The 16,114-nt window shown below is 48.2% G+C and overlaps 1 protein-coding gene across 6 annotated transcripts in view; it reads right to left on the bottom strand.

Annotated features, from left to right (window-relative positions):
- LOC103536145 (microtubule-associated protein 4-like) overlaps positions 1 to 16,114 on the bottom strand; it is a 150,320-nt gene that overhangs the window by 110,710 nt on the left and 23,496 nt on the right. For 5 of the 6 annotated variants that reach the window (XM_030444902.1, XM_030444905.1, XM_030444907.1 and 2 more), the window contains exon 2: positions 8,157 to 8,210. The exons of the other annotated variant lie outside the window; for it this stretch is intronic. The gene's annotated coding sequence lies outside the window, so the exon portion shown is untranslated. The remainder of the gene's footprint in view (positions 1 to 8,156; positions 8,211 to 16,114) is intronic. 6 annotated transcript variants of the gene reach the window in all.

Raw genomic sequence — 16,114 nt, 5'->3', positions numbered from 1 at the left:
CCTGTCAGCTGCTTTCCTTTAATAGCACATGGATCAGAAAGGAAAGCAGCTTCCACCTCCCAGCAGTGGCTTTCTGGCTGCTGCCAGAGTCCCTTCTCTTGGGAGGAAGAGCAGGGTAGCACACTGCTGGTATAGCAGGCCAGTCAATAATGCTGATTTTTATTAGGTATTTTATTATTAGGCCTTTTGGACCTCCTCTTCCTGCAAGATCATCTCTCTGCCATGGCCTGCAAAGGGAGATAAATGAATGCACAGACATTCAGCTACCCGAGTTCAGCTCAGCCACTTCGTCCCTCCTCTGAATTCATCCTGTTCCACATCTGTCCTGTTCCTGCTGCTCCCCCAACAAGGAGCCTTGTGCTCACTTGAGCATTTCAGCTTTCAGTCCTAAGGTGACTTCATCTGTTACTGCCTGTGAAGAAAACTGTGTAGTATGAACACTGGAGCTACAAACCAGGACATGAGAAAGAGCTCAAGTCATGCTGTGAGGAAAATTAATTTTCAGAGATCCAGTCCAGTTTAATTATGGTGTTACACCCTAACAGGCCCGTGGGACCTTCCTGAACTCACAACATTTTGCCTCAGGTGATATATGCACATCTGAGAGGGTAGGAGGTAAAGACCATAGAGGACACAGATTCTTAAATGAAGTTGTGCAACAAAAGGGAGCAACAAACAGCAACTCGATGGGCTGCATCCTACCACATCCTCAGCACACAGGGAGAAGTTCATTCCAGTAAGCCCTGAAAACCCTGAGCTGAACTTTCTGCAGGACAGCAGCAACAAGCCAGGCTTGTGGAAACAGCCTGGCAGAAAGAGGCAAAATCACATTCAGCAACTCTGCTCCCTTTATTTCACAAGAAAGATACCAAAGGAGGACAAATCAAGTCATAAAGCAGCACTGAAAAACCTTTGAGTGGAGCTCCTGGGGCTCAGCTTTGTGGCTGCTCCTGCTCAGACACACAACCTGATGGCCACAGAAAAGCTGCCACCAGCTGCTGCAAGCAAACTGACTCCAGAGAAGTGCCCCCAGTCCAACACACCAGTGTCAGACAAAACCCAAGATAAAGCTGGAGCAAGGAGCAGGAAGCTTCAGAGGGTACAGGGGGTAGGAGCTGCAGCAGCCACAAACATGAAGCAGCAGCTCGGGCAGGGGAGCACTGTACTCCCACCTTACCTTACACCCCCTCTGCTCCCACCTTACACCCCCTCTGCTCCCACCTTACCTTACACCCCCTCTGCTCCCACCTTACACCCCGTCTGTTCCCACCTTACCTTACACCCCCTCTGCTCCCACCTTACACCCCCTCTGCTCCCACCTTACACCCCGTCTGTTCCCACCTTACCTTACACCCCCTCTGCTCCCACCTTACCTTACACCCCCTCTGCTCCCACCTTACACCCCCTCTGCTCCCACCTTACACCCCCTCTGCTCCTTTACCCCCAGGGTAATTCCAGTGACCCCCCTGACTGCAGTAGTTACTTTAATTAAAAGCAGCACCTCCCCTGACCATGCCATCCCAGAACCTGTCAATCAGGACACAAAGCTGACCAGGAACCTGGGTTTGGGGACAAGCTCATCACCAGCTTGATGCCCCAGAACACCAAACCTGCCAATGCTTTTCCAATAGATTTGCAAAGAGCAAACAATACCTTAAAGCTTTGCACTACTGGGAGGTCAAAAACTTTGGAAGAATGAAATGAGTCTCCTTTCTACAGGACAACAAGGTTTTGTCACAAATCCTGCCAAAGCTTAGCTTTAGCAAGGAAATCAGTTCAGTCAGTGGAGTCATCAGTTGCCCTGGAGAATCATGCCCTCCCCTCAGGCTTCTGAGAACTGACAGATAAGCCCCAAAAGGAACCTGGAAACAGAACAGACACATCTGAACCAGGGGAGAGGTTGGGGTTTGCCACCTGAAAACCACAACAAAGTGTTCTGGAAGCAAACATCTAAAAAGGAGAAGCAAATGTCCTGTTAATGCCCTGCACCAAGGCTGAGGAGCACCAACCAGGGCAGAACTCTGGAGCTCTCTGGGCACACTGCTGCAGAGGGAACCTGCCCATTTACCAACCACTAACAGCTTGCTGTTTGCTTCAAGAGTTAAGATTTTTTATTTTCAGGCCAGGAAAATTCAGTCCCTGTACTTCCAGGGAGGCCTCTCAGGTGCTCAGAAATTCCTGGAGTCCCTCAGCAGGGTCAGGGTGGCAGCAGAGCACACCTGGAGCATTCAGAGCTCTGGAGCCTGCTCCTCCTTACCCTGTTAAGAAGCTCTGGGATATCCAACTCTGTCTTTACACAGTGGGGTACAACCAGAATACACTGAGGAAGGGTCTGGCTCTTTGCACCACCTCCTGCAATTCACTGCACGGATTTTGTTCAATTCCATAATAGAAATAATGGAGATGAAACATATTTCATGTTACTAGGAAGTTCTGAGTAGGCATACTTGTGCCTACACACAAAGGAGAGAGAAAAACAACATAAGTCTTTTTAGTCTTTTTAACACAACAGAGAAGCATATAGTTCTAAAAATGCTGAGCACACTTGTGCACCTCTGGAAGCAGAACTGAAGTCTTTGGCTCCAAAAGCTCATGAAAGGATTTGCTAGAAGCCTGGGAAGTAAATACTGCCTGGGATCCAAGAGAAAGAGACACTCCTGCCTGGCAATGCAGCAGCTTCAAAACTCTGAAAGGCAGAACAATAATTGAGCTTCAGAACTGTAAGTGAGGCAGGGCAATGTCCAGTGAGTCACCACCAAGCTCCCCAAGGGGAGAACATTCACTTTGCTGAGGGACCAAGGAATCCACCCAGCTGCCCCCTTACCCCAGCTCAGCAGAGAGCTTCCTCTCAGCAAGGGAACTGCAAGAGAAGAGGAGGCTCCCAGGTGAGCTCAGAGCAACCTCCCAATATCTGAAGGGGCTCCAAGAAAGCTGGGGGAGGGCTTTGGACACGGGGGGATAGGGAGAGGAGAAGGGAAATGGGTTAAAACTTGGAGAGAAAGGGGAGATTGAGGTTGGAGATGGGGAAGGAATTCTTGGATTTGAAGGTGCTGAGCCCCTGGGTGCCCAGGTTGCCCAAGGAAGCTGTGGCTGCCCCATCCCTGGCAGTGTTGAAGGTTGGATGGGGCTTGGAGCCCCCTGGGCTGGGGGAGGGGTCCCTGACCATGGCAGGGGGTTGGGACTGGATGAGCTTTAAGGTCCCTTCCAACCCAAACCATTCCATGATTCTGTGATCCCAGCACCCATGACTTTAGCCACATGCAGCCCCACTTACACCATCACCAGTTCCAGCACCTCCCATGCTACCAAGGAGGAAAATAAGTAAACAAATAAATAAAAGCAGGTACAGAGAAGTGCTAAGGAACTGCTCACCAGCACATTAATAGGTATTTAAGTTGTAAGCCAAGGCTCAATCTAAACCACTGCTAGACTGGAAGTGAAGCAGGTATGTCCATGTCTCCTTCATAAGGGTATTTATCAGATTCTTGAACCATACAAACATTCTGAGAGCACTGTGTCACCTGGGGCTGGCACACTCAGCAGCAAGGAAAGCTAAAGGTTACATGCCAGACCCCTCTGCTTCCTCTGGACTTCAGCTTGGCCCTTCTAGCCAGCCAGGGCCAGCAGCCTAACCCTGAAACTCCCAGCAGGCCATTTTAATTCTCTCAAAGCAGGGAAACACTCCTGCCTCTCACGTGATGTTTATTCTTAGAGAGGATCCTAGGGATTTTTATTTAGCTGAGTTCAGCCATGCAGCTGGCCCAGTGCCAGGAGAGCATCACCCAGCTCCTCGTCAGAAGTGACAGGTTAGGCAAGAGCTGGGTACCTGCAGATAAATAACTGTCCCCAAAAAGTTGTTAGGGCCATGCAAAGTTCATGGAAGACTTCTAAAAAACAAACAAAGAAGCAGGAGAGCCATAGACTGAGGTCATTTAACTGCTTACACTGACACAGCTTCTACCAACCCAGCCTTTTACCTTAAGCTGGTTTTAATGACAGAATTCCTGCCTAAAAAAGTGCCCAACAAGTAGTGACCCAGCTAGAACAAGCAGAACCACATTTAGGAAACAACTCTGAAAAGTAACAGCAAACTTAAGTCTGGGAGAAATAAACCCAAGTCAGGGCTCCATTTTTTTAGTAGTTGTTCTAAGAAACAGGCTCCAACCTTGGAAGCAGAGGAATGAACCATCTTCACTCAACCAGGATGGGGCCTGTGTGCCTTCTCTGCTTCAAGGTTTAAGTAAAGAGGAGATAGATAAGATGTGCTGTCAGCCAGTGCCTGCATCTGGCTGGAGCCCCAGCAAGAGCCCCTGTGCTCCTTCTGTCTCAGGGAAGGCATCAGAGAGTAATAGTTTCTCTTTGCTCATCCCCTTTGGTTTCTGAAACCCGATGGGGTTGCAGCAGGAGGAAGAACACTCACTTCTGTAAATGAATTAATGCAAAAGAACAGTTTCCACCTTCCAAAATGTATGCAGGAAGCCAGCAGAGGAGGAAGGGAGTAGTTACAGCAGTCCAACCACTATTGTATTTACATTTCCGTACCCTGGATAACAAACACACTCAAGGATGGCTGAAAAACAAGGCACTGGTTAGAAAACAAGAGCTGAACTTGTGTGAAAGACACAGCCACACCAGAAACTCGAGGTGTCCCTACAACGTTATCAGGTGAGGTCTATGAGTTTCTCTGGAGCCTGATTCACTTCTTATTGCAGGAATGGCTGCACCACAGCACTGTGCCCTGACACAGGCAGCTTCCCTTCCAAAAAGGGAAAGATAAGGGACTAAATATTTGTTCAGGGGAGTACTAAAGAAAAAAAAAGCAAATTTTTTTTTAGACTTTAATTTAAATGCCCCCCTCACTTTAGGGAAGTAAAGCCATAGGTGGTAGAGTGCCAGGGTAGCACTGACCTCTTCCCAAGGGCTCTCATACTTCAAGGGCCACATCTTCTCTGTTCTGCTCTCAGCATTCTCAGCCTAGGACAGCACATCCTCCATCCAACCTCTTTTAAAAGGATGGGTGATAATGCATCAGCCCCTCTTCCAGCAGACTGCAAAGCCCTCTGGGAGGCCAAGCAGAGGCAGAAGTCAATGCTGATCTGCTCTGTGCTACCTGAGCTGCAGGGAGGGAGCAGGGAGCTGCTGTTACCTGCTCCTACCACAGCTTTGGCAGCAGCAGCAGCTCTTGGTCACTTCTCATCCATAAAACTGATCCCACAGATGTGGTGGTGTGCATCCTATTTCCCAGCTAGAGCAGTTATACCAAAAAAAAAAAAAAAAATCACTCAGGCAATGTTTCTAGAATCACTTTTCTCCACACCTAAGGATGTTACAACAAGCAGAGCTGTAGGTGCCAGGAGCCACAGTCAGGATTGGGAGTTTAACAAGTGAGATGGCCAAACATGCAGCTGGCCTTGGCCAAAAGGGCTCCTGAGAAGGAGCAGGAAGAACCCCCTGACTTCTGAGTGACAATCTGAGATGAACAGGGGGTTCCAAACAAGAACCCCCCAGCCAGTGCCAGACTGGCACAAACACTTCCCCTTTCCTGCTGCTATCCTGAGCTCCTCCAAAGGATGTGGGGGGGAAGTCAGTGTTACTCACCCGGGCAGTCAGGGAGCATGGATTAAATGTTCCCAGAGAAATTACTGCAGGAAGCATTTTTAGCTGCTCAATGCAGTCTGTGGGAAACACCTGTTTGGTTTCCATGTCCTGCAACCACAGAACAACAAATGTGGAGAGGTCCAACCACATCTCCCAACCAGGGACTCCAGGAGGCAGCTTAGGTTGTAACTTCTGGTTTTGTACAATGGAGGAAAATCCTAACTCAGCAAACTCACCCCTTCAGACAGCTGGACATGACCAAGTCTGAGATCAGTTCCAGACATCCAAGGAGTCTGGCAGACTTTAAGACCACATTGGTCAAAGTCAAGTGGAAAGGGAGGAAAAATGCAGTTGAGCAGCAGGAGGTGCAGGAAGGTCACTCACAGTCCCATGCCACCTCCTCTGCTCAGCTCCACACCCTGCTCACTCCCTGCAGAAGGGGACATTCACTCCACAGCTCAGTCCCTGCAGAAGTGGACACTCACTCCACAGCTCAGTCCCTGCAGAAGGGGACATTCACTCCACAGCTCAGTCCCTGCAGAAGTGGACACTCACTCCACAGCTCAGTCCCTGCAGAAGTGGACACTCACTCCACAGCTCAGTCCCTGCAGAAGGGGACACTCACTCCACAGCTCAGTCCCTGCAGAAGGGGACATTCACTCCACAGCTCAGTCCCTGCAGAAGGGGACATTCACTCCACAGCTCAGTCCCTGCAGAAGGGGACACTCACTCCACAGCTCAGTCCCTGCAGAAGGGGACATTCACTCCACAGCTCACTCCCTGCAAAAGGGGACACTCCACAGCTCAGTCCCTGCAAAAGGGGACACTCCACCTCCTGTGACCTCCTCAGCCCCATGGAGGCTGCAGTGCAAAGCACGCACAGCATCCCAGGCACCTCCCCTCCCACCCCTCCCTCCATCCCACCCAGAGGGAGATAAGCCATCTTCTTTGGCTGTTATTCAAAAGGCTTTTAGAGAAGGACTTAGGATGGTTTGGCAGGCAGCCACACAACCCAAAGTATAAACAACTGCTGGGGTGGCTGCCCCTGAGCCAGCCTGGGTCCAGCCCCATCCTGATGCCTACACCAGAGCCCCATCAGAACTGTAAAGAGGGAACTTTGCACCCTTGTTACCTCTGCACCTGACACTTCAAGAGACCAAAGGCATTTTTGGAACAATCTGCATACAGGAAAGCTGGGGAAGGGCTACTGACAAGGGCCTGTAGTGAGAGGACAAGGGGCAGTGGTTTTGAACTGGAAAAGGGGAGATGGAGGTTATGGGGAAGAAATTATTGAATTTGAGGATGCTGAGCCCCTGGGTGCCCAGGTTGCCCAAGGAAGCTGTGGCTGCCCCATCCCTGGCAGTGTTGAAGGTTGGATGGGGCTTGGAGCCCCCTGGGCTGGGGGAGGGGTCCCTGACCATGGCAGGGGGGTGGGACTGGGGGGGATTTAAGGTCCCTTCCAACCCAACCCATTCCATGATTCTGTGAATTTTATTCCCTGTTCAAAACAAAGCCTTAAGAGCAGCAGAGCTCCTGTCACTTCCAGGCAGTTGTACTCAATGTCAGCAGACACAGATTTGACTCCTCTGCACTCCCTGCAGCCAGGCAGCACCGTGTGGCACTGGCAGACTGACATCATTCTGGGGCAAGTCTGTGCCCTCTGTTTTCTGCTTTACAGTCCAGAGCCTTAAAAGTTAAGGCAGAAGGAAGTATTCACTAGTGGAATGAACAGACTGATGCTGCTCCCAGGACCTGAAGAAACAGGCTGTGCCAGGCAGGAGACACTTGGGGCCCTCCATCCACACAAATACCAAGAAGAAATAAAAACTCCTTCACTACAAACATTTTATGTGAACACCTGCACTTCAAATATCCTCTGACTGCAGATCTGATGAGCTTCTGACTCCAGTAAAAGTGTAGCTTTGCAGTGCTTTCCACAAAGCAAGGTCAGGACCAGACACCCAGGTGAGGAATTCCTAAAAAAATCAAATCAGACTTTTTTTTTTTTCCCTTAGCCTAGTTTGCTCATTTTAATCTTTTGTAGTCCTCTTAGTCTGATAAAAAGATTTGAGTGACCAAATTAAACAAGATGCCTGCCCTTTGCAGCAGAAAAAGCAAGAAAAGGAGGTCCAGCTGGCCAGTCAGGACATCCCTTGAGTCACACCAGCCCTGCTGCCTTGAACAGGTACAGGGAAGTGTTAGGAACCTGAATAAATCCCCAAAGGGAAGGATGTAAAAGGAGCAGTAAACAGAGTGTTTGAGATAAAAAGATGGGAAGGTAAGTGCATTTCAGATGTGTTTATTCTGCAGAAGTTCCAGCCACAGAACTCTCCATCTAATGCCTTTTAAAGACATGCAGCTTCTCCCAGAGCCCATCTAACACTCCCCTTGTCCCAGCCAGGCTCTGCTACTCAGCTCCCACTGGAGATTCTGACATTTCACAACTTGAGGGTAGCTGTAGATCCCAGAACAGATGAAGTCTGAGCATGTACACACAGCTGCTTTAAGCCTTTGCTTTTAATTAAATCCTGTGTTGTCAGTAGAAAAGCAGTTCATACCTCAAAAGCAGGGGTTCCCTTTGTCAGCTCCTTCAGTCCTCAGAAACTGCTTCTCTGCAAAACACAATGCATGCACAGTTAGGATGGAGCTGTACAATCACACAGTACTTGGATGTCAGCTTATTAGGGGTGGCTGGGAGATGATTTACATTACTCAAAATCAATTAAGTCTCAAAAACTTTTGCTACAGAGTCCCCCAGCAGCCTGCTCTCCTCTCCAGCTGAACACTGCCCACCCAACACTCACTGCCCAAGCTCCCCAGGTTATACCATGAAAATCGTCAGCCACTTTTCCCTAACTGTGCACTGAAATAAAGATTCTTTGCAAGCACACGAAGTAACTGAGGACAAGCATCCACGAAGCAGCATTTCAGGTGTTCAGACCATAGTTTCAAGGCTCTCCAAGGCCCTGTCAGGCACACACCTGTACAGCCACCTGTGCCAGCCAGGACTGCTTCACAAGTTGATTTTTATCAGAGGTGAACAAGCTAAAGGGGCACCCAAACATCTGGGGCCTGATTTATTGCTGTCATTACCTAGAGCCCCTGTGCAAGGCACTCCAAAGGCTTTCACACAGCAGAACTGTCATGGATTAGGGCAAGACAAGCAAGAAAGCAAAGATGAAGCTACTTTTATACAACAAAGCCCACACCACTCCATGCCATTCCCCATCCTTCCAAACCACAGTGTGGAATCTCTCTGTGTTATTTGTACATTCACAAAACCTACAGGTACTGACAGAAAAGCACATGCTGTATTCTTTCAACCACTCTACTGATGGGGCTTGGGTTCATGTTTTCAGAGGATCCAGATTTAGGAAAAAAAAAAAAATACAGTCACCCAATGCTCCAGTTGCACACAGCAAGCTATTTTCCAAGATTTCAGTAAACCATACCCACCAGATTCACCAGGGAACCACCTCCTCATCTTTCTGGATGTGTTTCCCTGCCCTGGGTGATCCTGCTTTCAGAGAGGGCTTGAGCTTCATGATCTCAGAGGTCCCTCCCAACCCCTGACATTCTATGATTCTGGGTGTTGTGCCCCTAATTTTTCTATAAAATGTTACATTTCATTCATTAATGTTTGCTTACTGTAAAACAAGCAAAACTACACACAAAAAGAATTATATCAGACTCGTTATCCTCTCCAGGCAGCACTCTGCAGCAAAAGAATATAAACCAAGCCCCCCAGTCAGAGTCAGTGAAGTGTTTCAGTCCCTGGGGAGAGATGTCCAACTTGTTCTTCCCCACAGCAAGGACCAAGTCAGCCTCATCACAACCACACAGATGCACAGCTCCTGTCACCTGGAACCCAAGTGCCAGAGCCTTCAGACAAATGAGAAAACAGCCCAATGAAGAGAGTATCATCTCAGCTTTAAGAAGTGGTAAAGCATTCAGGAGTGAGAAAAACCCTCTGGAAGAGCCCTGCTGCCTTCAGAAGGGATGGAAAGGAGAGGCACCAAGTTCCTAAAGGAATGGAGAAACACCAGCCTGAGAGCCTCTACCACTGAAGCTCATCCCACACCCATGGGGATCCACCAGCTCATCACACTCACAAATTATTCCAGTATCTTTGCATCAACACCACCAAACTTTTCCCTATTTGTTAAGAAAATAAATTTTTTAAGAGGAAAACCCCCACAGCCCTAGCTTTTGCAGCAGAACATTCCAGAAACTGAAAAGCTTTAGCTCCCCTTCTAGTGCTGGGCATTGCTGCTCCATCTAAACCAAGCAGCCCTGTACCAACCATAGGTCTGATACCAGGGAAGGGATCTGGGCAAAAACCATTTCTCCCTCTGCCAAACCTGCATCTCCAGTTGCTCTTTAAATAATCCCCAGAGGAAAGCATTCCTGTACTACTGAGGAGGTCTTTACTATCCACACTTGTAAAGATCCCCTTTTTTCCTGAGGTATGGGGTGTTCTTGGCTGACAAGCACAAATGCCAAATAATCTGGTTTACCCCAGACTGACAGATTTGCTAAAACTGCAGGTGTGGCCACAAAACCTCCACAGGAGGTTTCACAGCAGCCTGAGATGGACTCTGCCTCATCCCCTCACACAATCATTTGAAGATTGTAACCACCCTAAGAAGTGCTGGTGAAAAGCAGGAAAAAAAGTCATCTCTCACCTGGCCAGCAAATACTGACCCACGTGTTCCATGAAGAGCCATGAAGAGTTTCCAGTCTGGAGAAATACTACTGGAAACTGCTCTGATGTTAAGAGATATCTGTCTAAACACTGCAAATCTGATTCCAAGTTTGCAACTTCATTCCTCCCCAACACCATTTTTATGCAAGTGACACTGGAAAGCATCACAAGAGAGGAAAAGCAGCTGATTATTTAATTTACATCCCACACCACACCCACTCTTCATTTTTATCTTGCTTACACTATCAGAAAACAGGTAGTGCCTGGTATGCATTCCACCCCATCATGTTTGCTGCCCTGGTAATATCCAGTTCCACATCCTACACCAGCAGTTCTTGTTCCTCAGCTCTGCTGGTTCCCAAGCTCCTTGCTCCTTTATTACTAAACATTTCAAGGCTTCTCTAAGTTCATTACATTTTCTGCACAGAATTTTCCCCATCCCCCCAGTGGAACTGCCTGCCTTCCATTAATACCCCAGACTACTTCCAGCCTGGTACCTTCTGCTTCTTTCTCACCTGAGAGTTCACCAAACCCACCCCATCTGTAATACAACAGAAACTCTGAGGCATCCCAAAAGCATATACATATTTCAGGGCAAACATTAATGATTTATTTCTGCTTTTTATACTGTTGAAAGCTCTTCAGTGGCAGCCCATTTAAGGATGGAGCACACCACCACCTCCCCTTGGGCAATGAAAAAACTTGCAGCTCACCTTGATACACCATGCAAAAAGGATCCAAGACAGAGGCAAGGAAGAGATTCCCCTACACCCACCTCACAAAATGATCATGGTTAGACAGCTTCCAGTTCCAATCAGTTTGTACTTTCTGTATGAACAGTGCTTGCTGCACTTCTGCTGCTGTGCTGCTGAAGAGTGATCTTAGAGCAAACCTCCAGTTTGCATCATGATTATCATTCTTGCCCCAGCTAAATGGAATGTACTTCAAATGCAAGTTTCCAGCAGAAAGAATGTGCCATTCCTCATATCAGATGCTCTTACAGGCTCCCTCAAACAAGCAACACTTTCTGCCTTCTGCCCAAATCCAGAAGCACGTTTCCCACATCAGAGAATGCCTCTCCCATCATTCAGTTTCTTGCTGTCTCACCCTTCACACTTGGTTTCCAAATCTCCAGATAAACAGCTTCCCTTAAATAGCTGAAACCTGCCTGGAACATGCAGCTCACTCGACAGGAAAAGCTGAGAGGGGCAGCAGACACTGCAGCTCCAGCATTGCACAACCAGTGGAGTCCCACAAGCCCTGACATATAGAGATGTATAGACACATGGTGGTCATGGAGCCTGGAGATTAAAGCATCTCAGCTCTTCATCCCAGCCCTGTCCTGGAGGAATAACACCAGCAGCAAATGAACTGCAACACCCTGACACAAGGCCAGCCAGCTTTACAGTCACAACCCCCTTTCTTGGCTTCTTGCCTGTAACTGAACTCACCAAGACCCTAAAACAAGAATTCATTCTGGAATATATGGTGGGCTTTTTCTTCCAAGGTTATACTGCCAAATATTTAATGACTTTTTATTAAGCACACTTTTGTTCCCACACCTATATGAGGCCTCTCAGATAAATCTGATACTATTCCCAGAGAGGCTGTGGATCCCTCTTCCCATGAAATGTTCAAGCCCATCAAGACTGGATGGGGCTTGGAGCAACCTGGGCTGCTGGGAGGTGTCCTTGCACATAGAGGGGTTGGAACTGGATGAGCTTTAAGGTCCCTTCTGACCCAAACCAGCCTGTGATTCTATTTGAAAGAGACTGACTTTGATTTGATTCCAGAGTATTTTTGATAGAGCTACTCCCAGGAGGGAAAGGCTGAAGTTACACTAATTATTTAGTCTAACTAAATTAACTAACAAAACACAGGACTGAGTTCCACTCAGTAATCTTCTTGGGCAACACTTCTGCAAGTCAGACTTCCATGGCAGTCACACAACTCTTATTACTTGTAGAAAGAGAAGATACTTCCCAATTGCAGGTGGCACACAGAAGAATAAACACCATCAAATGTAAAGCAAGCAGATACTCCTCACCAATACCCACATTTAATCCTTATGAAAGAGGACAGGCCTTAACAAAGAGGCTTCTGCAGCAATTCAAGTTGACAAAGCTATCAACCAGCCAGGTTCATACAGTCAGACAGTAAATGAGCAGCTGCAGAAGTGGAGCTGGTTTTATAACACAGTGGATTTTCGTGTGTCAAGAGCAATTTGAATGAAGAAACAACACACAGGGATTCCAGAAAGCTGGAAGAGGGACTCTCAGACTGCAAAATCATCAGTGCCAGAGACCAAGCACAGAACCTTCCAGAACGGTCCCAAAAGGTTGGACAGTGCAAGAGATGCTGATTAAGAGGTAAATTCCAGCAGCCAGGGGTCTGTAGTTAGTAAGTGCCCACCCAAAGAGGATGGGAGCAAGCAGACACCAGGCTGAAATCACCCTGAGGAGGCTGAGATTTAATACTTTGACAGAAAAGGTTTTTGAATCTTTCTGTATATGCCTCAGGTGTGTCTAAACAGAAAAAATAAATATATATATATATATATATATGTAAGACACAAACCTCCAGATCCACAAAACAAACACCAGACAATGCCCTTGGTGACCACACGTTCCTTTCCACTAGAAGTGCAATAAAAAATAAAGTGATTTAAGCGATACCAAAAGTACCTCTTGTCACAGCTGAAGAACTCTGCTGCTAACAGGACTAAATGAGATAAAATTAGCTGTCAGGGTTGTGTTCCCAGCAGCACCTCTGGCTTCCAGTCTGGGTGAGCAGTTCTGCTGAGAGCAGTCTGAGCCTGGATCCAGGGGGTCAGAACAGTGATTTCTGGCCAGTTCCTTCCAGGAGCACTGATGCATAAGAAAAACTGCCTTCCACATTCAAGTTTAATCCTCTTCTGAAATATTGATTTCTGGAACAATTCATTGAACAGTAAGCCTTCAGCCTAGTCAAACTGCACCTAAAAATAAAGGGATTAAGAATTCAGGAGTTCTCCCCACTCTCACATATAATCGATACAGCTGCAGTGACTCTGCCCTGGGCTGTACCTGGGGGGTTCTGGGGAGCTCTGTCCCACACCCCACACTCTTTTTGGCTACACAGACCACAGACAGGAATTTTGAATGCTCTGAGATGTGATGAAGATTCATAAAGATTTGGTTGCACCCAAATTAGAAAAAGGAGCAGGAAGAACCAAAGTCTTGAACTAAGAATGAAAGAGGAACAGACTTCAGTCAAAGGGCTCAGAGTCCAGAGGGAAACCAGTGACAAGTGGTGTCCCCCAGGAGTCCACAGTGGGACCAGTGTTGCTTAATATCCTCATTAACAATACTGACAGGGACACTGAGAGCACCAGCAGCAAGTCTGGTGATGACACCAAGCTGGGTGGTGCAGTTGATAAGCCAGAAGGACAGGATGCCATCCAGAGGCACCTGGACAAGCTGGAGAGGTGGGCTCAGGTGAACCTCGTGAGGATCAACACGGCCAAGTGCAGGGACCTGCATCTGGACCAAGGCAACCTGAGCCATGAATACAGCCTGGGGAGGACATGAATACAGCCTGGGGAGGACATGCTGGAGAGAGAAAATGGAGAAAGAGCCCTGGAAGTGCTGGAATGGATGAAAAGCTGGACATGAGACACCAGTGTGCAATTGCAGCCTTCATTATTCAAATCTTACTTGTCCTCTAATGAAAGGCTGCTAAACTGACTGAGCTCCCTGCAGTCTGGAAGGATCAGGAAGGCCACCTCAGTGTCACAGCTGGCTTCACAGAATCCCAGAGTCTCAGCTGGGAAGGGACCCCAAGGCCCATCTGCTCCAACCCTTCTCATATTATTGTTGATCTGAGATGTCTCAGCACCCATGGAGCTGAGACTTCCAACTTTCCCAAGTGGGGGAATCCACCCCTTCCCCTGGGAGACCATTCCAAGGTCTGACTGTCCTCAGGGGGACAAATTTTCCTCTGGTGTCCACTGGGAATCTCCCCAGGAGCACCTTGTGCCCATTGCCCCTTGTCCTGTCCATGGGACTCCTTGTACCCAGGGAGTCTCCAGCTGCTTTGGAGCCCCCTCTAAGTCCTGAACATGGTCAGAAGGTCTCCCCTGAGCCTTCTCCTCTCAGGGCTGAACAAACCTCAGTTTTCTCAGCCTCAACTTCTGACTTCCATGTGCCCAGGACCACAGTGGTTAGGAAGGGGCTGATTTCAGATGTGTGAAGTCAGACTCTTTAAGCTACATGCAGATGGCTCCTGGGCATGGTCTTGGTCCACGTTCTCCCTTGAACAGCATCCAGCAGTGTCTGGGAGAGTGCTTCTGCCCTAAGGCCAAAGATTGCAGAAGGAAACATTCCAAAAGCCAAGCACAGACGCTGTGTTCCGGCACTGCCAGGACTCACCAAGCATCATGTAATTTCCCTGCTGTAGCTGGGGACGCCAGACTAGGAGAAGCTTTTACTTATTAAGTTGTTTTGACATGCACATCATCTCAGCTTCCTAGGAACTCCAGGAGTCCAGCTCACCCTCATCTACCTCAGTGAAAGAAGATACCACCAAGAGAGTCCCCCCAAAACACTGCTGTAAGAAACAGGGCTGTGTGGTCTTATCTCTCATGCTTTAAAAAAAAAAAAGGCAAAAAGAGGCTAGGCAAGGCATTAACATTTCTGCTGGCCTTTAAAAAAGCTCTAATAAAGCCCCTCTGCTCCTGGTGGCTCTTTTTATCTAAACTGAATGTCTGGCACATCAGTTCTTCCCAGGTTATTCCTGAGAAGGTGAGCATGGACAATCAGCAACTTGCCACATAATCTCTGCTATACCCTCCCAGGTTCAGCCACCCATCCATGCCAGCTTCAGCTGAACCAGAGGGCTGTTCCCAACCCAGCTCCCTCTACACTCACAGCCACTTCATAGGGTCCTCCAAAGGTTTCATGAACAGTTAGTTGTGTTCATTAGGAAGGAAGTGTGAGCTGATCAGAAGTTCTCACCACTTTCTAACCTCCAAGTGCCACCTCTTGAACCTCACCTGCTGCTGAGAGCCCTGGTCTGGTTTTCTCTGTGCCACACACTGCTCCATGACTGACTTCAATTCCATCTTTGCAGAACTCCTGTGAGGAGCTCAGTCCTATTCAAGCCATAGCTAACTCTTCACTTTTGCTCCCTGGAGGCAGCCAGTTATCACTTCCAGACCCAGGCAAAGGAGGGCAAGGACAAAGTGCAAGGCTTCCAGCTCCAAGTCACAAAAGGCACTGAGGTCCCAAGCAGAGCACACAAGCCTGGAGCAGGTTCTGCAGCAGCCACACTGGATCAGGCTTTTCAACACATAAAGCACAAAGCTTCCTTCTCTTAATCACTTCATCCACACTCCATCCTTCCATACTTTCCCACACCCCAGCCTGGCAACTCTTCAGATGGATCCAGAGCAGGGCTGTTTTCCTTTCTGCTTTCACTGATCACCAACTCTCCCTGATGAAAGGCTCAGAGTGGCCACTGACCCTGTGCACAATGACAAACACAACATGGATGTGTAGCAAGTAACACCCAGCTGCTGGGGCACCCCTGACTGCTGAACACCCTCCCCTTTGGGCTGTGAAACACTGTCTTCCTTCTTGACTCGGGGAAAAAGAAAGCCAAGAAGGAAGCCTGGGGTGCCAAAAGCAATTCTACAAAATTACACCAGATTAAAGGCTGTTGTTTGCAGTGTCAGCTAATGGACCAGTGTGGGCAAACAGGAGAGAAGTTTGGATTTCCCATTTCTTTGGGACCTTGGCGACTGCTTCAGCAATGACACGTTGCCATGGCAAC

The sequence above is a fragment of the Calypte anna genome, chromosome 2, assembly GCF_003957555.1.
Source record: "Calypte anna isolate BGI_N300 chromosome 2, bCalAnn1_v1.p, whole genome shotgun sequence".
NCBI lineage: Eukaryota > Metazoa > Chordata > Aves > Apodiformes > Trochilidae > Calypte > Calypte anna.
The sequence above is the reverse complement of the archived record's forward strand: the minus strand, read 5'-3'. Positions and strand labels throughout refer to the sequence as shown.